At 39.3% G+C, this 25,629-nt stretch overlaps 1 protein-coding gene across 19 annotated transcripts in view; it reads right to left on the bottom strand.

Moving 5' to 3' along the window:
• Positions 1-25,629, bottom strand: part of BBX (BBX high mobility group box domain containing) — a 258,518-nt gene that overhangs the window by 116,034 nt on the left and 116,855 nt on the right. For 4 of the 19 annotated variants that reach the window (XM_070508699.1, XM_070508703.1, XM_070508706.1 and 1 more), the window contains one exon: positions 18,316-18,433. The exons of the other annotated variants lie outside the window; for them this stretch is intronic. The gene's annotated coding sequence lies outside the window, so the exon portion shown is untranslated. The remainder of the gene's footprint in view (positions 1-18,315; positions 18,434-25,629) is intronic. 19 annotated transcript variants of the gene reach the window in all.

Here is a 25,629-nt window from a genome sequence, read left to right as displayed (position 1 = left end):
AGAGACACTCCTTGAGATGGCTAACGAGTCTGCTCAGGGGTAGCTCTAGTTAAAACAGGGAAGCCAGATGTCTTCATTTATGCCACCCTTCAACTCCGCTCTGTGAACAACTTTTCCAGATTTTCCTAAGAACCAAACAGCCCCGTGTGGCCACTGAGAAGGTTTGGCCTCTTCGGCCCTCCATTATCCAGAAATAGGACTCACTTGTCAGTGCCTGACCACCGTCTGGCCACAGTAATGCTTACAAGCTCCACGGGAAGCATCTGAAATCCTGAATTATGTTCTGCTATACACTCATGCCTCCCGCCTCCTTGATCCCTGGGGCTCGGACCTGACTTTCTGACTGGAGCCACTCACTGCCACCAGATTTTCTCCTGAAAATGCCAGGCTGTCAACAGACTGGGCTGTTCCAATGAGACAACGGACATCAAGTAACATAAAAAATTAACGCTCATTTTAAAAAACTAGTTTTAGAAAAGAGTAATTTTTCATGACTGTCTCAAGTAACATAAAAAATTAATGCTCATTTAAAAAAACTAGTTTTAGAAAAGAGTAATTTTTTTTTTTTGAGGAAGATTAGCCCTGAGCTAACTACTGCCAGTCCTCCTCTTTTTTGCTGAGGAAGCCTGGCCCTGAGCTAACACCTGTGCCCATCTTCCTCTACTTTTTTATATGTGGGACGCCTACCACAGCATGGCTTGCCAAGTGGTGCCATGTTGGCACCCGGGACCAAACCAGCGAACCCAGGCCGCGAGAAGCGGAATGTGCGTACTTAGCTGCTGGGCCACCGGGCCAGCCCAGGAAAGAGTAATTTTTAATGGCTGCCTCTTCCTGGAGGAACTTGAGGCAGGTAACATCGAAGCAAGAAGGGCTTTTATAGATTCCCCTCAAGAGCAGTTCAGAGGAAAGAGGAAGCCTGCAATGTACAAACATCTCCTTGCTTTTGTTTGTTTATTAATTTGTTGTTTATTTTTTGCATTTTATAAAGACACAATCCTGAAACAAGTAAGCAAGCACTAGGACAGAAGTCTGCTGCTTTGGAGATCTTTTCAACGCTGCTGGCCCCACACTATGTACTTCTTCAAGAGGCTGCCCTGTATCTTTCCTCGTATGCCCAGGGCTGCCACTGTGCCTCGCACATATCAGGTCCTTCATAAACGCCCATTAAATAAACGCACCTGCAGCTGGGGAGCTGTGTGGCTTCCATTCGCAGGCCACCTGCCTTGCATAAAGCCTGCCCTGCATCGAAGCCCAGAAAACTTCACGAGCATAAATTTTGGGTAATATACATTAAATTATTACTCTGGTCTCTAAATCCCACATAAGCTAAAAATTATATATCTTTTGTGTTATCTTCATAAAATGAGACACCTGCTATGGAGCACAACTGTCGTTACATTAAGAACTTGCAGGATGGCATTCAGTACGAAAATCTGATGACACTGATATCATTTTAAAAGGAACCACATAAGTCTAGAGCCTTTTTTAAAAATGAAGCCCCTAAATACAGCTTTGGAAAGAAATCCAGAGCATCCTGCTTCACTCCGCTTTGTCTACATCTGTGCTTCATGTGGTCTGGCATAAAGGTTAACAGTGTAGACTCTTGTTTTTTCCTGGATTCAGAAACTTGGATCAACAGATTATAAACTGTGTGACCTGGGGCAAGAAACCTAACCTCTCTGTGCCTTGGCATCCTCATCTGTAAAAAGGGGAATAATAACAGTACCTACCACCTGTGAGGATCAGACCAATTTGTTTATAAATATAAACTGCTTAAGAGTACTGCCTTGCATAGAGTGAGTGTATATAAGGGTTTACTGTTATTATTGTTATAATTAATTACAGAACATGCAAATCACTTTGAAATAAACTATAATTAACAACGACTAATCATGAACGTCATATAGCCAAAAAGTAACAAATTCATTCAACATTATTGAGAATTTACCCTAAACAGATCTTGTGCTGGGCTGACTTATGCTGCTTTAATCCAGTGCTCTCATTAGTGAATATTACAAGTGAAATATTACAAGTCAAAAAAAAATACCTTTACATTTCAAAATTCTATGGGTGGAAAAACATGGGGAGAAGGCCTAAATATAAACAGGGAGAGACTGTCTAAAGAGAAACAATTCAGAGTGATTAAGAATTCCATGAAAATACTTTCACTGACAGGAAAAGACATCTGAGATGAACTGTTAAGTGAAAAAAAAGGGACAGCTTACATGGGCTATAAAAAGATTATGATTTTTTTATAAAGACATAATAAATATGCACTTATATATGCATAGACAAAAAAAAGCCTGGAAGAATGAACCCTAAATTGTTCACAACATTCTCTCTGTATGACAGGATTATGAGTGAGTTTTTCTTCTTCTTGGTAACTTTATTTTGTAACTTTAATTTAAAAGACAAATAATTCAAAAACCAAAAAATAAGAGAACATTGGGGTATAGTGTAAGCTTTTATAAACGAAAGGTTTTTAAAATACTAATTGGCTAACCAGAGATTAACCAAATCACTCATAAACTTATATATACTATTAAGAATAAGATTTTCAGGGGCCGGCCCGGTGGCACAGTGGTTAAGTTCGCACGTTCCGATTCGGCGGCCCAGGGCTCACTGGTTCAGATCCCGGATGCAGACAGGGCACTGCTTGGCAAGCCATGCTGTGGTAGGCGTCCTACATATAAAGTAGAGGAAGATGGGCATGGATGTTAGCTCAGGGCCAGTCTTCCTCACCAAAAAGGGGAGGACTGGCAGTAGTTAGCTCAGGGCTAATATTCTTCAAAAAAAAAAAAAAAAAAGAATAAGATTTTTAGCGTGTCAATAATTAACTACTTGGAAAATGAACTCAAATACTAAAAACCTTTCGCAACATCAGGCCAGTGATTCCTACAACCTTAACTTAAAAGAACTTTGAAACCACACCAAATATGTAATCTCTATCGGTTACAAGGACAATGCCCTACACCTGGCAGGAAACATACATTATTTTTCAAGTGATGGCTATTCTAACAGAGGACCAGTTTCTTCTGTACTTGCCATAGTTTTATAAAATTAAGAATTTAAAATGGTAAGGCAAGCAGGCTTCCCAACGTTACTCACACAGGTTACCAACGTCCTGCTGTCTTTGAGACCATGTCAGGGATGTTGTAGAAACACTCCTTACAATGAGTGGGTGATACACCAAAATGACTGATAAAAAGTTTTCACTTTAAGACTATTTGAAGGTTTATATGAGTCCAGATATTCATGAACAACCAGCCTTCAGAGAAAGACATTTTCTGTTTCGATTATACCCTCCAGTCAAGAAAGCGGCTGGGCTGAATGCAAACACAATTATAAAGTGCCATCTAGTGGATGTTTTTATAATTTCTCTGCTTACGCTTAAATGTTAGGATATAATCTTTAGAAAAACTACTCTGGGGGCTCAAAAGGTACAAACTTCCGGTTATAAAATAAATAAGTCCTGGGGATGTAACATACAGCATGGTGACTATAATTAATAACACTATACTGTATATTTGAAAGTTGCTAAGAAAGTAGATCTTAAAAGTTCTCATCATAAGAAAAAAAATTTCTAACTATGTGTGGTGATGGATGTTAACTAGATTTATTGTGGTGAGGATTTCACAATATACAGTCATGTGGCACATAACAACGTTTCAGTCAACAACAGACCTCATATACGATCGTGGTCTCATAAGATTAGTACCACACAGCCCAGGTATGTATTAGGTGACACCATTTAGCTTTGTGTAAGGACACTATGATGTTCACACAGACACAAATACACCTAACGACGCATTCGTCAGAATGCATCCCCGTCGTTAAGCGACGAATGACCAGATGCATAAACCAAATTATGTTGTACACCTGAAAGTAATATGCCAATTTCATCTCGATAAAAATAGATAGATGGATACTCTGTATGAGGCAACAGCTATTCCTTACAGAATTTCCTCACCAGTTACTGATCTGAGCTGGTGGATGACAAATCATTTTTTAAAAAGCACACTTCTGATTTTAAATCTCAAGCTGAACCTCTGCCACCAGCACAGAGAATAAGGAAGAGCCCCAGCGGGTCCTAAGTGGTCCAGGACCTATAACAGCATCTTACACAAGTCAGCAAGGAGATGCAATTTAACACATGTGCTTGATCATTCACTTCAGCTGATAATAAAAGATTAGCATCATTGTCTCAGGACAGTAATTACTGTCACCACTACTCTACACTATATGAAAACAAATTCACTTGGTCTAAATAAGCTGCATCTGATATTTAGAAATCAGTAAGGTTTCTAGCAAAGCCTTTACAGGAGCACAACGTGCCTGCACGTGCGAGCTGCAAAGGCCCCCTTTTACAAACATCAGGAGTGGCTGTAACACAAGTTATGACCAATTGAAATGAAACTAATGAAAAGAATTAATGTGGAATAAATACAAAATCAAGGCAAAGGAGAAGGCTGAGATAGCCAATCAGATATTTATAGTTTTAGTCTGTGGTAATTCAGTTAAAAGTTTAGGGCTGGACTTCGATCAAATTCCCGTCTACTGACGTTTTCCTAGTTATACACTCAATAGTTTGCCTTCAGAATATTTTTTAAAAGCTTCTAATAATCTAGATATCTTCAGATTCCCAGACTGTCAAACAGAAATGATCGGTTTGGAGAATATCCCACTCACTGATGAAAAGAAAAGTTTCAACTTTGAAAAAAAGTTGCCTGCAGCCTGTTGTAAGTGGCTTTCTTAGGAAAACGCTGCATGTTTCCATGCTGTTCTAGGAGGCTATGTTTAATTTATAGGCTAATTTCTGCTTAAGGAGCTGCTCTTCTAAAAATGAATGCTTCATTCTGCAGAACTGATGGAGACTACAAACCTAGTCCTTTTGGAGGTCACTGTGTCCTCCAATTTACAGATGAGGAAACCAAGACCTAAAGAGGGTCAATGGTTAGCTCAACTTCACCAAACAAATTAGTGGCAGAGTCAAGATCCAGGTTTCTCAACCACAAAATTAGCACCCTTGCCACTATACCACACTGCCTTTTTATTCTTCCCGCAAAGGAAAGGGGACATTTCCAATGAATTCTTCTTAGGTAGTACAGTTGCATTTTTAATCTAAAAGGTCCCTGTGGTAAGTGCTGCCCAGCTGTGCACGAAAGGCAAATAGGGCCTTTGTGGTTTCTTCACAATTACCAAAGAAAATGGATCAGGAAGGTGCAAACCAGCTTCTGTGGGGCAATTCATACCAGTGATTTCAAGGAGGGGACCGAGACCAGGGAACAGACCCAGCAGTTACTAAGGTGGGAAGCATTACTGTTGACTGGGAGGGCGGAGGAACCACTTCTGCTTCCCACCAACACCGTCCTTCAGCCTTAGCTGAGGAGGGGCCACTTCCTCACCAGGTGCTCAAAACGGGATGGCTGATAGACAGGTTCCTAGGATAGCCTTTCGTATTTGAGAAGAAAACCTCTGATTTCCCTCCAAACTGCCATCTTTACCTCTCATCCTCTCACAGAGAAGGATACACCCACCACACATTCGATCAGCTTGGAATCAGCTCCAATTTCCAGGGTCAGAAATTTTTATCTGTGTCTTCCAGTCAGATTTGGGGCAACTGACACTCCCATTTAACTTTTTTTTTTTTTTTTTTTTGGTGAGGAAGATTTGCCCTGAGCTAACATCCATTGCCAATTCTCCTCTTTTTTTTGCATGAAGAAGGTTCACCCTGAGCTAACATTTGCACCAATCTTCCTCTACTTTATACGTGGGATGTCTCCACAGCACGGCTGATGAGTGGAGTAGGTCCACACCTGGGATCTGAACCCGTGAACCCGGGCCGCCAAAGCACAGTGCAGAACTTGAACCACTCGGCCACGGGGCCAGCCCCACTCCCATTTAAGCCACAGTTAAAAATGTCCTTTTCATTTTTATTTTGCTACTTTTATCTTACTACTCGTAGGACCATATTTCCGACACAGTAAACACACACTAAGTGGAAGTCTGAGAACTTGGATTCAAACACTGCCGCGAGGCGGGAGCATGCCTTGGCCACATCACCTCCGAATCTCCGGTTCCCTCCATTGGCCCTGGAGAGGCCCATCCAGCTCTAAATTATTCTAAGGCTCTATTTCTTGAAAACACCCTACAACAGATTTCAACACAACAGAACTTATCAGGCCTGCTTCAGCGAAGGCTTTAACAGAAGTCAGAGGAGGGCAGGGACAGGCCCAGATCTAACAGGGCTTCTTTGTAGGTTGTGAGTGAATTGCTTTTGAGAAAGTCTCTGTAGACATCTTACTTTGGCTCCTCCTCTATACAAACTGCTGTGGGAGCCTAAGAAAAGCAGCTTTCAAACGTGCAAATGCACAGATTTGGGACTGCTGCCGCCAGGCTGCAACTGCTGCCAGGGGACGGGAGAGTCAAAGCAATTCTACGCATCGCACGCCTCGATGTCTTCCCTCTCCTTGGCAGCCACACACTGGGATCAGTCATCCAGCTCCATTACGAGTCCCAAAGTCATGACTAGTGCAAAGGTTTCCAGTCTGAAACTTTCAAAATGATACAACTTTAAAATCATTACTAAGGAGATCTTTTTACATGATCATTATAAGCTTGGAATAATTTGTGGAAAATTAAAAGGGTAGTGAGACAGAGACTTAGGAATTACAGTGTGTGTGTTTGAAAGAACATTCATATACACCTTCCTGGATCAAAGGCATTACTGGCACTTATGAGAAGAATCAAGTAGAATAAACAGCCAGAGTTTTTAATACTACTTACACAGTCTGAGAATTTTCAAAGATATTTACATGTGAATGCCTCATTTTCAGGCTCCTCTAACCCTTATTTCCAACTTTTAAGGCATTACCGATGATTTACTTGAAGGCTCTTGCCCCTTGAAAAATCCATCATCATGAGTATTATTAATGGTTTTGGTCAAATTACATCATATGGAAGTTTGAATGCATTTTTTTTTTCCGAAAGGGAGAATGATTAACTTTACATTTTGTGGTCACACCACAGTAAAAAAGAAGTTCATTTCTGTCCTCCAACATCAATGAAACACTTGAGGACTGTCACTGAAGACAGCTCCTCTTCCATACAAACTGTTCTGAATCTTTTAGATGAAAAGAAACTACTAAATGAAGAAAAGATACATGTTTAGATATTAGGAAACATATTTCTAACAAACAGGCTTCTTAATTTTTAAAATAATTCTTCATGTTATATGTTATGCTTATTTTACTTTATTTATCTATTTAGGTGAGAAAGATTGTCACTGAGCTGACACGTGCACCAATCTTCCCCTATTTTGTATGTGGGATGCCGTCACAGCATGGCTTAAGGAGCGGTGTGTAGGTCCGTGCCCAGGATCTGAACCTGCGGACCCCAGGCTGCCGAAGCAGAATACACAAACTTAACCACTACACCACTGGGCCAGCCTCATGTTATGCTAATTTTTGAAAGAGTTTACAGTAGACAAATGTTATCCTGAATAAGAGATATTTCTAGGAAAAAAATTTGAAATGAGTCTTATTAATAATCTGTTTCTTTATCAAGAACAATTTATAAAAAGGAAAATCATATTATAAAGGAGACACACTTTCATCTTAATCAGTATTATTTTCATTCTCCAACAGCCTGACAATTTTTAAACTTTTGGCCATGTTCTGAATTTTTTGAGGAAAATTTTTGGTTAAAAGAGGAAGTGAATAATATGATTCCTGTGGTTGGAGGAGGGGAGGAGGGGAGCGGGGGAAGGTGGGAACTCAAGCAAAAATGCTGGGGGTTAAAAAAGTATAGAACAAAGCTTTATTAAATACAGATTTTAAATGGCTGTTTTACCAGAAATTGAGCTTTTAGACACAGAATATGAAAACTCATTATCTTGCCCCAGGAAAACCTCTTTGCTCTAATCAAACAAATCTCATTACCGTTATACCCCCCTACAGGTCTCACTACCATGCAATCATTATGCCATTTCTACTATAAGAAATGTTTTCTCTACCAATTTGTTCTTTTCTCTTCCTCATCAAAACTCTGCTAAAAACTTACTGAATGTGGAACTCCTCCTCTTATAAACCTCATCTAACTTGACTTGGGAATACTCATACTTATTCTGAACTCCTCTTTTGTTCTTCATTCAAAATCACAGATTTATAGAGTTAGAACCAACTTTAAGGATTATCCAATTTAACTCTCTCGTTGACAGAAGAGGAAATTCAGGTCCAAACTAAGAAATTTGATCAAGCTCCCAGAACTTGTTCAAGGTCAAGGAGTGACAACTAGCACAAAGCCATCCATGGGGTTAATGTCTCATTTTCATTCATCACTGAGAAAGTCAAAAAGGTAACATTTCCGAAGGCAACTGCAGTTTATTCATTTAATATTTTTAAAACAACAATAAAGCAAATCATTGACACTTTTCACAAAGTATAAAAAGTTCATTTCATTAAAATCATCATTGATTAATTTCGTTAATTAAAGGACCAACAGTCGTTCAACATTCAAAATAAATGTACTGAGCATCCACTGCCTTGCCAGGCACCTTGAAAAAGAGACAAACCAAGATACGAGAACTAAGAAGGCATCCAGACAATGAGAAAGTTTATCATAAGATCATAATATTCTCCTGGAAAGGTTTAATTAACTCACCACACCACATTCCAAGAGACAACATATAGCACTTTCATCAAAAGAATGCCATAGTCTCCATTCTTCCTCTGTTCCAGCTGCTTTTTTATACCATCGTCAACTTCAACGTCTAAATAATTTACACCTTATACATAGGGGCTGCTGTCTTGAGGAGCCAGTAACAGTACAGCACAACACACTTACAAAAATACTGCAAACCTTCCACGAAGTTTCTACCTCGACTACAAAACATTCTCAACCTAGGTCCTTTCCATGAAATGCCACATTCAACTGTGCTTGAAAACTGAAGTCAGAGTATCCTAGGTCCCCTTGAACTTAAAATGCCACTTGGCATCATATAAAGTAGCGAGGACTTTTCTACTAAGAGGTCAAATCCTCTCAGTACTTACTTTTCATATTGTGATTTTAGAATAAGAACAATCTTTCTCAAATAACCTATGCAAAGAGTTATATAAGAATAAGTACAAGAGTTAATGCACTTATTTTACACTCAGGGAGCTAAGGTGAAGAAATTCTTAAGGTCTCACACTAAGCCATCTGCCCTAATTCTCAATTCACCCTTCCGGACATAAGGTTACAGTTCCTCTGAAAGCCATCAAACAGGAGGCAGCATTTCCAATTCGCCAAGTTTTAATAATGAGCTTTATCAATTGTCATATTTGGTGTTTGGAACTTTGCCCAACCATATTAAACTTTCTGTACCTATCAGGGATGAACAGATGAACAGTTACAAGTAGAAACTTTGGAGACATATGATTTTCAAGAAAAGGATCTTGGAAAACAGAATCATAAAATTAAGTTGGATTTCTAAGTGCGATAAAATTTATTCTTTTAATACATTTTTCCATTGTGAATATTTAGTTATGCCAGGGACTTATCAACACTCTTTTTGTCTGTAAATGCCTACAGCAACAGTCTCTCAAGGAGACAGTCAGTTTGCAGGCCTACGTGGACCTAATAAAATGTGTGAATAGTTTTATACCACTGCACTCAATTTTACAGTTCCTCAAAGTCTTTTGGGACATCATTCTCAATATGCTTCTGGCTTTGTCCATTTCATTCTTTGGATTGATTTTCTTCGGTGAACTAAAGCATTCAATGCTTTTCACCAAATAACACACACACATAAAATTACATTTTTTTTTTTCATCTTGTGAACAATATTGAGACGTATCCCTCGTCAGGTCAATCTTGAGATGAAGATTCAATGTTTTCCTTTGAGGATCAAAGAAATCACTCAGAAGCAATAGTAAGCATGCTATACTTTAAGCTAGACTCTTATTAACAGTCTCAATGGTGCTTAGGCTCAAATCTCTCCAAATTTCAACATAAGATGATACTACATGTGGATTTCAAGACATCAAGTTACAGACAGAAGTTCCTATTACAGCAGCCAAAATCTAATCTGAATGCTTATTTTTATTTCTTTACACTATCCAAATCAAATAAGTCTTGTTGGGCAACTGCAGACACCCAGCTGAGTCAATGAACATATTTCAGACAGCTGCTTCTTGTTTGTGAACCTAAAACTATTTTTGCTGAAGAAAATGCAGGTTATACAAAAAGAAATAAAAATCAGGATCCCAAAACAAAATGTTCCCACAAGAAAGGCCTTCATTTAGCTCGATTTGAGGATAAAATAGCAATCTGAAATATATATGTAAATCTCACTTAACCAGAACTCACTAATAGATATTCCTCAATTAACCATATATTGGGGGAAACTGCTTTTGGGAAAAAGTGGCAAATTATAAAAACAAGCTCATGTCAATTTTTTAAAAAACCTCCCAGAATGTCTTAGGCAGGAGGCAGAGAGATTGCTGGTATTGGTAGCAGGCAACTCACCGGGCATCAGTACCTACTTCTTCAAATTTCCAACCTCTTATACATAGTATATATTTTTTAAAACATAAAATAATTATTAATCATCAGAGTGATGACACCAAGATCCTCCTCCCATTACAAAATAAACTTCACTCTACTATCAATAAGAAATTCAGTTGTGTACTAACATTTCTGCAATGATTTACAAACGCTAAAATTAAAACTTCTCTAGCTAACTTTTGATGAATAAGAAAATTAATCAAAAATGTTCTTTTCCAAACATTCCAGTTTACCCTGTAACTTTTATTCTAGGAAACTACGACATTGACTTCATTTTTGATATACTAAAATTACTACAGTCATGTGTTGCTTAATGACGGAGACACATTCTAGGAAATGCGTCATTAGGCGATTTCGTTGTGCGAACTCCATAGAGTGCACCTACACAAACCTAGATGTTACAGCCTACTACACACCTAGGCTACATGGTACTAATCTCATGGGACCATCATCATATGCGCGGTCTGTCAATGACTTTTGAAATGATGTTATGTGGTGCACGACTGTACTTGGTAGGAAATAATCATCGCTTCCTATTTGTTCTAAATTGATATAAAATATACTAATGACCCAAATTTTGTCAACTGACATTCTTCTCTAAATTATCAGAAAAGAGCATTTTCTCAGATGCTGTGACTGAGCTAAGTCTCACAACCACATCTGCATCAAACTCAAACTCGTGTACTGAGACACACGCAATTATGCATATAAGAACACGCAGGAATATAGTCCTAATTTGGACCCATTTAATAATTCCTAAGAAAGGAGCACATGACAAATCAAACACAGGATAAAAAGTTCATCTGTTCCCATTTCCATGCTCCATGAGTCAGGGCAAGGGAGTACAACAGCTGGGCCTTGGCAGTCAGATGGGCCCGGCAATGAACTGTTACCACTACTGGTTGTCTCATTTAAGGGCCTATGTTCACTCATCTATAAAGTAGGCTAGTACCTACTTCGCAGGATGCAAGAACGGAAACAGATAATATGGAAAACCCCTTTTAGAGCACCTCTCATACGCTGCCTCCAATAATTACCAAAAAACCCCACGCATGAATGAATGTGTTTTCTTCCTTCTTCAAGCCCTTTGGCACCACTTCACCCCAAGAGATGATGACAGGAGCTTTTAGCGATAATCTCCACTGCCAAAGGAATCTCCACCAGTAGATCTACTCAGAACCATGCTTTGAGCCTTTCACTCTCTGAATCCAAACTCTTCTACGTCACCTCCCAGTCTACTCTCAGAATTTAACTCCTTAGACAGGCATTCCACATCTTTATTGTGCCCTCCTTGCCTCACCTCCCCCCGAACCCCCAACATACACACACACAGAAAGTCTGGCCCCCAACTTCCACTGACTTCCTCTATATCCTGGAAGGTATATTCAGGTTCAGCTCCCTGCACTGGGGTAATTTCTTGCCTCTTATTGTTTGCCCAGAAATCTCTTATTTCAAATCCCCTTCTCTATTCCTCTCCACGCAGGTCAAATATGATCTTAAGTAAAATAACATCTCCTTCCTCCAAATTTTTTAATTCCATACAGCAAGAGCCATAAACCTCCCTGTGACCCTCTTCTATTACTGTCTCAATGATCATTTGACAACACATGACTCAATGAAATACATGACTCTTAGCCTCTTATGGTTTTCACCTCCACTCCAGACACATCCACATCGTCATCATCAGTAGCCTCTTATTTACAGATAGTGAGTGTTAAACATAAAGTCCCCCAGCGAAAATCACAGACAGAATCCTGTAAGTTAAACTTGTCCTTGGTTCATCCTCCCCCTAACTGTAAACTCTAAATGGAGGAAAGGGGGTGAGAAAAGTGGGGTGAGCCCTTCTTGGTCTTTGAAGTCCCCAAAAAAATGTAAAGGAAAAAACGAGAACACGATCCAACCACAATTCCACCATCCGTACTAAGTACAAAGAGTAAAAGAGCCAGAATCTATTCATGAAAACGGTCTTTGAAATCATTTAAATGCAAACGCTTTCAAACAAATCAACAAAAATCTCTGGCACATTTTGAAAAGTTTGAAGAAAAAAGAAACGTACTCAAATCAGTCCTTGAGTAAGCCCCAGTAAGAGCAGAAGAAAGGCTGTCTTGATGAGCTTTAATCCCGAGAGAACAGCTGACTGGACGACTCCATTCAGTGAAAATCAGACCCACTCTCGCCCTGGCACTGAGATCCAGAAGTTCTCTGACTACAGAGTTCCAGAGCGCCAACTTCCCCGGGGCCACACTGGTTCTCAGCAGTTGGCAGATTACTAGTTGATGAACACACAAACCCTGTGTTTACAGGCCAGCTTGAGGCTCCCAGAAAGGAACAGTGCCATCCACGCAGCGTTAAGGGTTAAGTAACAGCAAATAACTATAAATGGATGAAAACAGCAGCCAAGATTCCTCTAAGATCAAAACAGACCTGAACCTAAGGGCAATGATGCCATCATTCAAATGAGACACTGTGCTTGGCTGGCACGAGGAAAGGGAGTAGTGTCCACTGGCCAAGCTCAAAAAAAGTACAGATTCTGAATAAGACTTGGTGGGAGAAAACAGTTTGGCAAATACACGCAAGAAAACCATATTTAGTGATCTTTAACAACATGATGATGTCTAGGCGAGCTTCCGAGGAGTCCTAATTCCTCAAAACAAAGACTAATACTAAAGCAGAGCTGCTCCACTTTCTGTTCTACTGTTTTCATAAAAAAGACTCAGTGATTTATTTTTCAGATTTAATAAAACATGGTCAGCCTTTTAGAAATGTGGATTTTGCAGCTATGATAATGAATGGTAATAGACTAGGAAACTGACTTCAAGAACAGACTCATCGCTCACTTCTTTTTCCTCAAAATTACAGACCCATTTGAACATTTCACTGTTTTCTTATTCAGATATAAACTTCCAGACAAAACGAATATTGTCATTCCAGCAATACCTAAATTTGAATGAAGTTATTCAGAACTATTTTAATGAGATGCTTTTTAATAATATAGCTAGATAAACCTAAATTTTGTATAATTACATGACTAATTACATAAAGCTCAACTGTGAGCTTACTTTTATATGTATCACTAACTCTGCTGTATAACAGATGTAAAGCGAGCAAAAATTAAATATGTAGTTCAAAATAAATGTGCTCTTAATTTAGCATTTAAAAATTCCTCTTCCAAGTTAAGCCCACTCAATGCAGAATCTGTAATAAATGCATTTCCTTGCTTCCTCCAAGGGAAAATTTTGTATCACATGTTTATGTACATTTCTAAATTTTCTACTGGATTTAAGGATGAACCAACTTATTAACATGATAATTTATTTTTAATAATTGCTGCAACTTAACCATTGGAGAATATATGGCTCTCTTTCAAAAGACATTAAACTAAAATAAGAATACTAAATGAGTGTTATAGGTTTTCTGAAGCACTTTCAAGCCTGTCTAATTTAATAAAATACTAAGTGAGTTAGTACTACAAAAGAGACTTTTATCACTGATAATTTAAAATATTAATGTGAATACTTAACAGGTCAAGGCTTTTACATTAATCAAAGACACGACAGAAGACTGGCTGGAGCGCGTATTCTCCTATCAGTGAAGTTTTCACTTCAGGTGATTTCTCTCATTTTTCCCTTATAAGCATAAAAGGATGTTTCTCTCCTTGCACTACCAAGGAACAAAAGTAATCTGTTCTTCTAGAGATAGGATGATATTAACTGCTTCTTTTGTGAAGAGAACATTTGGCACAATATGTTTTTGTACAGTTTTGTCAAGTAAGCAGTTAGGAGGGGTGAATTATCTCAGATCCTCTGGCTGCTTCTTCTTCATGGCTGGACAGCCCAGTAAACCTCAGGTCCTTTATGTGGATGGAGCCTGGAGGTTAACAACTGGGCTTTCAATAAGAAGTAATTTTTAACACTAAAAAAAAAACTACAAAGAGTTTTGAAATTCCAAATTTAATTTAGAGTTAATTTAATGTTCCTAAAAATAAATCCTTCGTCAAAGAAGTTCTCCCTTTTCCATATTTTTGGTTACAGAATTCTTCTCCTGCCTTATTCTCCTTAGCCTAAAATTTGCCAGACTTACATTGGATTTTCAAACAGCAGATTCATAACATCATGACAAGATTAGATTATTTTATGTCCCTGAATGAAGGTCAGAAAGAGCCTACTCAAGTTTGGTTCATGGTCAAGTACGCAGCTGTATGGCCCGGACCCTCAGGAGTGGCCGGACAGTGTTTACAACTGACGGAAAGTTAAGACAGAGTCTGTGTCCCTTGCTCCTTGTCGTCTGCTCTCTGGAGCCTTTCGCTTTAAATCCAGAGTTCACAGGTGCTCAAAAGACGAATTCTACACAAGTAACAGGTTTAGGAAATGTCAGTCATGTGGGAATCCCAAGAGTCAGAACGCTCCTTGAAAGCGGTTGTAGCGCTAACACACCTTAGAGTGGGAGTCCCCGCAACAGCTGTAGGAAGACAGGGCAGGGAGCACAGGGACGGGTTCCGGCCCTCACTCACCACTCCCTGGAGTTGAGGAGTCCCTAGCAGAGAAACTACAGGAGAAAGGATTGGGCAACCTGCCTCCAGCACCAGATGAAGACAGACCCATTGACTCCAAGGAAAGGCCCAACAGTAAAAACCAACTCTGACTCCAAGATGGTAGCTGGAGCGTGAGAAGAGACATGGGGTTAAGTTATACAGCAAGTAACAAAGGGTAGGTAGGACGAACTGCCCTGGTCACAGCTGTGGGGCTGGGGCAGGAGGGGAGAGAGCAAGAGGGCAGAGCTCAAGGTTTTGTACTGAACAATGCCTGGGTTGCCTGGTGAATGAAATTGGAAGCCAAAGACATTCATTACACTTTCTCAAAAGAAGGATAAATGTATTCTTTCTCTAGAACAGATCAACCCTAAGTAACAAAGAAAGAGAAGGGAGTTCGATGTATGCCCCACTTGCTGGGGTTATGAGAGACAATAACTGGAGGTCGCTGTGACACAGTTATGGGCCTAAAGCCTGGTGAGATAGATGGACTCAGGCTCTGGTGGTGGTGCCCAAACATCCTGTGAGAAACTACTTTTCATTTCAGTTGAAGATAGAATACAAACTGTTAAGAGTCAAAAGGAATCTTACAGATCACTGTCTACTACTCTCATTTTGCAAAAAACCAGAGTGAAGCTCCAGAAGAAATGACTACTTCTGGCCTACACTGCTACTCATGGGCAGAACTGTATGCATGATTTTTGTGCATAGCTTTTAGGGAAATTATTACTGCTGAGCAGGGAAAAGGCATTTCAGTGCTCACTGCATTGACATCTTTCCTTTCTTCATTCAATAAATATCTACTGAATAGTCAGTACTAGGCACTAGGCTAGATCCTGGTATACTTCCCTGGAAAACCTCAGAAAATGAGTGTGGCTGATAGTGGCAACAAGTCTGACAACAGGCAAAATACTGACATCAGTCAACTAAAATTATGGACCACCAAGTATAGAGCACAAGATTAGGAGGAACTGTAATATGAAAATTGGAATGGAGCATATCAGAAGAATCACTGGCTGAGAAAAACACAAGTGGGTGAAGGGCAGAAAGCGGAACAGCAGCAAACACAAGTTGAGTCGTTTACTCAAGCTTCTGGACTTCTGCAACACAGAACAAAACACAGGTGAGGCCATTGCAGCTTGCAAACAGCCCTCTGTGCGTCACCCTTTCTCCATCTCAACTCCAGTTCAGGGAAAAAAGAGACCAAGAAAAGATGTGCACATTTTTCTGCCCGAACTGTCTTTAGAGGTCAGGAGCAGCTGACGGTCTTTATTTATCATAAGGGAACAAGTACATTATTATGATGTGGTTTGCTTGGGAGAAAAACTTAGCTAGCAAACATAACCAGCTACTTCTGGATGTCTGGACTTTACTGAATTTGAGAAAAGGTGCAACGGACCGTTGGAAAACAGAGACATAAAAGAGGCTGCTGCAAAGGACAAAACTAATTTTTAAAAAATAAAGGTCATCAGGGTTATTGTTAAGATGGTGTGACAGGCAACTGACAAAATTCTTTAAACAAAAATGTAGTAATTTTAAAGAACTATAGGAGATCCAGAGAGGGAACACTTACACTTGGCTGAGGGAGGGTAAAATCTAACAAGCTCTGTGGAAATCCATTTGCCATTATCATGTGGAGTTTGAAGCTGGGCGCACCCTACAACCCAGCAGGTCTACTCCTGAACATCCATGCTAGAGAAATAATACGTTCATAAGGAGGCATGAACAGGACTCTGCAGAGGAACATTCTTAGCTCTCTCTCTAATAACACAAAAACTGGAAACAATCTAAATAGCCATCAAAAGAAAGTGGAGAAATAGTGATGTTTTCATACAATACAATACAGCTGTGATCGTTAACGGATTACAAGTACAAGCAAGGATGACTCTCCCAAATATGACGTTGAGCAGGAGAAATAGGTGTTGCAGAAGAAAACATACAGTATTATATTATTTATATAAAATTCAAAAACAAGCAAAACAATGTAGGGGATATACAAATATGTGAAAAAACTATAAAGGAAAACAAGGAAGTAATAAACTCAACCTTCAGGATTGTGGGGTTAGAGGGAGGTGAGAGAAACTGGGCCAGGCTCAGCTCTATCTGCTGAGTTAATGCTGGGTACTCAGTCATTCATGTTAATGTTATTCTTTGTTGTCTTATTCACATGTTATAAACATTCCTTGTATATGTAGCATTTTCTAAATACTATGGGGTAACTTCTATTTTTAAAAAGCTGTCAGAAATAACACTATATTTAACAAACTATTTTAAAGGTACTTTTTAAGTATCTGCAAGTAATGAGTACCTGGCAGGCACTCAGGACTTTATAAAATGCTCTCTTTTAATTCACACAATAACTCTTCGGGGGAAATATTTTCATCCTCAGTTTGCATACCAGCAAACAGGCTCAGTGCTGTTGTGCAGACCGCCTGTTACAGAGCAAGCAGAGGTGGGCTTCAAGGCAGACGCAAGTCTGAAAAGCACAGAGGGTCTGCAGGTAGCACTGTCTAAATAGAACAGCGAAAACAAACTTCCAACACAAAGCAAAACTGACTTGTTAATACTGAAGTTTTCTAGTTTAATTCATCCTAGCATTTAAACCCATCTGTAGATCATATTCTAACAGTCTGCATTAATTTTATGTCATAGTACCTCTTCATTACTTCATAATCACAAGTGACCCTGAAACTATAAATTCTAAAACTGGCGACGATACCAACTGTGTTTAGGGAAACTCTCACCGTGGCTGAGCTTCTTTTCATAAGCTGAATTTCTCAGACCGGAAGCGTAAGGAAAGTTAGCTGTTGTAGGCTGAAACTTAGTGCTCTGATTTCACTACCCTGCCATCAGGGATTCACTCACAGGCAAGCAAACTGGCTTGCCAAGCCCCACAGAAATTACTCACTTCCACCCTCTCTTTCCTCATCTTTCTTCCAATCATGCTGCAAAACCTAATTTTAAACCCATGCAGGAAACCTGATTAATACCACCTGGTTCTCTCTACGCCACTAACTCTGGGCCTCTTGAGCACACATACAGCACAACTCATTTATAGAATTATCTGTCAGCTTTTCATTTTGTTGTTTTCATTTGCATGTGTGTCCAGCCTCAAGAACCACTGAGAAGAGTTTACGAGTTTGTTTCTTCTGAGCTATGCCCTAACTCATTCCTCTTCACCCAAAGCACCACCAACTGTGCTCTTTAAACAGTAGTCACTTAATAAATGCTGATTGACTTACTACAGTGGAACAATTCGTCTCTGGTATTTCTCAATATCCCAGTGAATCCTCCACATCTATAAACATGCTGGAGACGATACCAGGTACCGCTAGAGGCGTGGGGTCTTCCTGAGGGTGCCTGGGACAAGAAAAACACAGAGAGAGACCAAAGACAGTCAGGAGAAACACAGAGAGAGGAACACGGAAACAAACAGAGGACAGAATAAAGACCGAGAGCAACAAAGAGTCAGGAGTTTGAGAGAGACTCAGCAGCCAGAGACACTCAGAGACAGGGAGGAAGTCAGCAATCTGAGCTTGGGTTTTGGTTTGGAAACCAAATTTTTGGTACTGTTTACTCAAGTAATAGGTGCCCTCATGTTACTAAGTTTATGGGACAATCAACCATTTCAAAGTTATTTCTAAGATTTTTCTGAGCTTGTGTCTTCATTAAAATTCATCTGTACATGGTCTCATCTTTGGAGATACACACGCACAGACGTAAACACAATCCTCAAAACAACCAGCTGTAAGTAAGAAATATTTTTCTAATTCTCCAGTTTAGAAAATGGTTACTTCAGAGAGGTAATGTAACTTGCCCAAGGTCACAGGCAAGATCAGGTAACTGGGCCCCCAAATCTTCCGATTCCAAAATCTAGTGCTTTTTCTGTTACCCTATATTCTCTATTGGAAATAAATCACATACAAATCCAAACTGTTTTTGTAAAATAAAATTCAAACTATACATTCAGCATAAAATTTTCTATCTTTTGAGACAGTGAACTATTCAGGTTCCTTACTAGGACACTTTACCTCAGGGCTCCATCAATGTAAAAATCTATCAGAAAAAAAGAAATCGAAATGAAAATAGAATGATAGAAAATTTCAAGTAGAAACAAAACTTAGTGGACAGCCACTTAAAATTTTAACATTTAAAAAAGGAGCTGGCGTTAGTTCATTGAAGAGCAAAGTGTTAATGAATCAACAAATTTCAGCAGAAAGATCAAAAGATGCACACATCTCAATGAATTCTGAGATCTAAATACTAGTAAATCTGTCTCTAACTTGTTCTCTCCTAATGTGTCACCTGCCGCCTACACTGCGATTCAATTTCAGGGTACTGGATAGAGTAGGAACAACTTCACGCACCGCTCTTTGTGAGCATTAGCATTTTCTCTTGAGGGATATTTATACTCTTCTAAACAAGCATGCCCTTTTGGAAGCAATCAGTGTAATTGCCAGAAATCTCCTTTGATACAAGTGTAAGCATGTTATTGGATTTCATAGCAAGACAAGATAATAATACAAAGAAATTTCTATTCAATTGTGCGTCAACATATTTTTCCACGTTCAACAATTTTTAAACTAGGATTTCTCAAATAAGGCCGAAAGTATAGTGCTGCCCTCTAGTGACTGGTTAGGTTTTGCTAACTGTATGCTTTTATTTATTTTTTTAATTGCTTTCTGGGCAATACTTAGAATTTTTTTTAATACAGACGACGGCTGCTTTTTCATCCTCTGAGCAGTGAGCAGAGTGCCAGTGAACTTTTAAGACACAGCATGTGGCATGGACACAATGAAGAAAGAGACCCAATTTCTTTTCCTAGGGATGGTACACTTAAGGACTGCAAACCAAAGAATAAAAATTCACTATCATCTATTCCACTCTGTATTCGTACTTTTACACAATTTATTTGGAAAAGTCAAAGAATTCCATTCAGTTTCTCATTTAAAAACTTTGGCCCTACAACTCCAAAGAGCTTTCCGGGGATCTTTATTCAAACAGCAGGCCTTATTTAAAGGATCGCTGTACTTAGTTTAAAGAAGAGCTGGCAGTGACGGGGAATTCATTAATCATCCCTCTGTAACACCAATTATAATAAATGTAAGTCCTCCGGGTGAGGCATTTAGGAAGTCAGTTTGCTGAGGATATTTAAAGAAAGTCACTTCAGTGCCTTAGAGGAAATGATATTAGCACCTGGATAAGTTTTGATTTGAAATAGTCTAAGGTGATATATTTAAAGAGAGGAATATTAAAACTACATTTATAGAAGATGAGTTCTGGGCTCCCAAGGAACAGATTTATAAATCATTGTAGATCACTCCACGAAAACAGTGGCTCAACACAGTTGCAGCTAAAAGGCGAAGCAAGAACTTGGCAATGAAAGGGAGAACACTGGAAACGTTATACAGCAGGACTCTCTGCCTTGACCACTCTACAAAATCTGCTTTCTCCACAGGACCTGGATCACCTAACCCAAAAACCTTTTTAGGCATTTAGAAATCTCTGTATTTTTTCAGTATTTTTGTTGAAAACTCCTTCCCACCTCCCTCGGCACTATATTGCTTTTCCCGCCACAGATCTGATTGATTGATTTTCTTTCCTTTAGCCTTCTCTTAACAAACAATAACTGTTTTCAAAAGTTCTGTCTTAAGCATATTTTCTACTTTCACCACTTCTCAAAGTGTCAGCTCTACCTCTCTCTTAAGCTATACCTATCTTCAGCCTGAATCTCCTCCAAAATTATCTCAAATTTCTAACTCTATCCTACACATTATCGCATGGACATCCTCTGTGTTTCAAATCCATTCCATCCCAGACTTCACCCTCCCCGACAAATCAGTTTCTACTACTCTCTCTACTTCCAGCAGGAGTATTATCTGGACACCCACACTTAAATTAAAAACCTATCTTTGACCTCCTTTTCAACACCCCCTCTGCTTTGCTCCCTCTCATGACCCCCTTTTACACCTCAACACAAGCTCAGTCTATTGCATCAGTATTTTGGTTCTGGTGACAGGACAGGATTCGTATTCTTTGAGAAACAGAGCAAAAGCTAAATTTACAATCACTAAATACACAGTCACAGAGACACACAGGCTACACAGTAGTAGGGTCAAGCATTTGAGAAAATCTTCATTGAAGGAATCCTTAAAAATGAGTTATGTATTAATTGTTGCCCCATGAATTGGGAAAAGACTTATTTGATTTTGTGAGCTAGACACCTCACTCCAAAATATTTTAAGCTACATCCAGACAGGGTAAATTTCATACTATTTCCCAGAGTGGTCCCATGTACAACTCTCAAACCCTATTAGAACAAATTTCTTCTTCCCTAGGACGTGCTAATGAATTTCTTCTTCCTTAAGTTTGAGGTTTCAACCCTGAAACCCAAAACCAGTCTTTCCAATGCCTACCTCTTTGCCCTTCAGATCCATCCTATTTATATCATCTGCTCAAAAAATTTTCAGTGGTTTATCTGTCTTTAAGGGGAAAAAAAAAAGCCAAGTCATCTTGACATTCAAGGCCCTCTTACACTGCCTTACCTCTCCAGTTTCCCATTTCCCCTACATACATCCCCTCCAAGTGGCAAAGGGGGTCTGTTCATCTTCTCCTGTATGTCCCCCTCTGTGCAGACTGCCTTGATGTTCCTACCTGGGATTTACCATCTTCCTTAGAATTCTTAATGAGGTTTATTCGTCTACCTTTTTTCTGCCTAATTAGAATTTGCTTCTATTATCTTATCATGACCCTGACAATGTCTAACACATTGCACGTATGCTAGTAACGATTTATTAGATAAATAAATAGAGGAACACAAAGTATATTACTTTACCTTTAAACAAAACATCTTTCCTGTAAGGCAGTTCAGGTTCTAAAAATGAACAGCAAAGAGCTGGAGAGAGTATGAACACTCACGGGTGGGCCGGAAAGGTTCCGAATTCCAATATATGCTAATAATTGAAAAAGTACATAACTAAAGTCTATAAAATCCATGGCTGTCAAGGTTAGAATGTTCACAAATTCAACTAAGACAAGGCTTTAAAACTGTTACCAAAAGACCACAAATACCTAACACATACATGCTCACTTGCAGAGCAGCTTCCAGAAGGCACCAAGGGATTTTCATAGAGGGTACTAAGTTATCTTCAAAACAAGCTTAGACAAATTAATGATAGAGCGATATTCAAAACTGACAATAAAAGTTACTGAAACCAGGGACAATAAACCAACCCGTGTTAGTTCATGCTGATGGGCATGAAAATTATTAGAGTAAATACTTTCACAGAGGTAATACTTCTGCAGATGCAGAAAAATACTTTCTTCTCTTGGATCAATTAATTGTGAAATGCTAAACCACGGACCTAAAATGAAGAAAAATTTTGCTTTTCTTTCCCAGTTTATGAATAAACTAGCAAAGTCATGTCATGACTGAATTAGTTTAAATCTTTTTAATTTTTTATGGTTATCAGGTTGAGATAATTTTCAAAAATAGCCCTCATACTTTAAAATTCGTTAACAATTCATAATACAGCTTATTTTGTTAAGATAATAGTCTTTGAAGAAAATTATATAGATTATAAAAATTTACTGTTATGCTTAAATAAGTTACTTGTTTGGGGCGCTAATTTTGTTAATACCAATAGTATGAAATTATAATATTCCTAAAATAACTATAACCCATTGAAGGACAGGTGGCTAACCTAATACTTTTATATATTTGAGCTTGGATTGGATTTAATATAATTTCAAAATTAATTGGGGAAAGCATAATTAAAATCAAACTTCTAACATTAGGGTTGTATAGCAAATATTTTAAGATATCTAACAACATAAAGAGTAAATGTTATTCTTTCATAATGAGTTAAAGAAAGTTTACCCTGTACTCAGTGAAGACTTCCAACACAATAAACATGTGCAATTGGAAGCCGGACAGCTCCCTTGTCGTGAATGGAGACAATTTGTTGTTAGTGCCAGAGAGTCCACCCGACTTCTAGCGACACTGTGGACAGCAGAGCGGAACCCTGGCCAGTCTTTGAGTGCTATCCTCTCACCTTCTGGCGCTCTACCAGACAATGCTCTGCTGCTACTCAAGAGGGTTTTCACAGCCAACTTTTTTGGAGGTGGGTGGCCAGGTCCTTTTTCCTAGTCTGTCGTAGACTGGAAGCTCTGCTGAAACCTGTCCACCATGGGTGAGCCTGCTGGTATTTGAAATACCGATGGCAGAGCTTTCAGCATCATAGCAACATGCAACTGCCACAGTGTGACAACCAAGAGATGACTGGTGTGGTTCCCTGACCGGGAAAGGGACTCAGGCCGAGGGGGTGAGAGCACTGAACCTTAACCACTAGACCACCAGGGCTGGAGATGATAACATGCTTGATAGTCAACTTCAAGGAACAGTTAAGCAGCCAAAAAGTCAAATGCCACTTTTGACCTACTGTCCATATTGAGAACAAACACATCTTTTCTTAAGAGCCTTGCCATGGGCTGGGCTGGCACTGTACCCTCCAACACTTTTAATCCTTGTAACAACCTTACATGGCGGGGATTCATCCCATTTCACAGAGGAAGCTAAGTAACTGTCCCACATCCCAGTCACAGCAAAACAGCTGAGTTAGATTCAGTCTCGTCTTGGGTCCATCTGACTCCACAGCCCATGCTTCTGAGATCAAGCTCCAGCCCAAAAAACCCAGTGATCCATTTAAATCTGTCTTCTATAAGGAAACCTTAAAGTCTCTGCCTATCCATCTTAATCTTCAGCAATAGTGAGCATTATGCAGCTGACAATCCAGAGGCAAGAATATGGATGCTTGTAAGCATTAGGAAGAAAAAGTTCTCAACTATTTTTTTCACAGGCACATTATAAACTCAAATGTATAAAATATTTCATTACAATAGAAATAATCGGTAAAAAATTCTATGCTTTTGATGATTAAGTAAAAACTCACAAAAAGAGACATAACTGGGACATCTTTACCATCAACAAGACATATTACAGTAGCCTTATTACAAAAATTTATCTTATGGTCTCTACAGAGTGAAACTCTTGCTGAATAATAAAGGCAACACCCATCATTTTAACAGAACAACGAAACTTTCAAACCTGAAAACCTTATCATCCACTTAGGTATTCACTTCACCAAATGAATTAGGGATGAGCTGTATGTTCCATCTAACAGCAGGGCAAAATGATGGCTATAGCAAGAGGTTTGGGGTTTAAAAAGGGGATTGACTGACAGTGGCTGCTGATTTCAAACTTTTCTCTGTTGTCTCTTGTATAAGATAATACACCTATTTGATGACTGGGTAACTCCAACCATGATGAAATCATAGCAGGTATTCAAAAGCTGTACTGGGGGCACAGAGAGTTTCATGTATGTGTCCAATGGGCGGTGCCTGGTCAGACAGAGGGGCACATGGTACTCTGCACATGGATGCGCCTCATATTTTGTAGGTTTCACGTCTCTGTAATCTGGCAATTCTTCATTGTAATTAGTGTGGCACAACTGAAAACGCTTAGGACAGTGTTCACCACATAAATGGTAGCTTTTTACTATTTAAGCCTTGTTCAGAAGCCAGTTCCTCCCCACCTGGCTGGTTCTCTCAAGAAGCCCGTGCACTCTAAGTGCCTAGGGTAATGTTTAGTACCTGAAAACATTACCTGAAGTGGAATCCTTCTGCCATGGAGAGATACTTGGTAATAAACGGTCTTACAGTAAATGTTAAGGAACACTGAATTATATAATGCAGCTCTGTTTTTGTTTTTATTTTTTTTTTGCTGAGGAAGTTTAGCCCTGAGCTAAAATCTGTTGCCAATCTTCCTCCTTTTTTTTTGGCTTGAGGAAGATTCGCCCTAAGCTAACATTTGTGCCAATCTTCCTCTATTTCATATGTGGGTCAATGCCACAGCACGGCTGATGAGTGGTGTAGGTCTGCACCCGGGATCCGAACCTGCAAACCTGGGCCGCTGACGTGGAGCATGCCAAAGATAAACACTAGGCAATGGGGCCAGCCCCAAGCATCTGCTTTTTAAGATGAGTAATATAACCATGGCAGAGGCAGAACAATTGCAAATTAAACTCATCAGGTTATTAAAGTCAACATAATACCAAAAGACCATGTTCTTAACCTACCATCTTCATAGATAAATACCCTAAAAATACCCACCCCCAAAATAAAACACCTAAAAGTGGCCTTTAGTCAATATTTCTGGCACCTATTACCTGAGCCTAGGTGCCACACAGTATCTCTTTAAGCCCAGCCTGAGCCAATTTGCCCACCTTAAATCTCACAGCCTCCACACGTGCTCCACTCACAGGGCACTCCACTGATGGCATGTTGAAGAAGCACTTGGCAGAAGGCTTACAAGTCTTAATAAACCCTCCCCAATTCAGCGGACACTACAAATGAGCTGACAGGTCCCCAGAAATTTTTTGCTGCTCATTCTAAGTTAGGCCTGCTAACATTTATTGATTATAAGACTAACTGAAAACTTAAAGGCACAGAGAGACTTCTATTTTTGAAGACACTCCTCTCCCTGAACTCAGTCTGGG

Source organism: Equus asinus, chromosome 5 (genome assembly GCF_041296235.1).
Source record: "Equus asinus isolate D_3611 breed Donkey chromosome 5, EquAss-T2T_v2, whole genome shotgun sequence".
NCBI lineage: Eukaryota > Metazoa > Chordata > Mammalia > Perissodactyla > Equidae > Equus > Equus asinus.
Note: the sequence above shows the minus strand (reverse complement) of the source record. Positions and strands in the feature narration are given on the sequence as shown.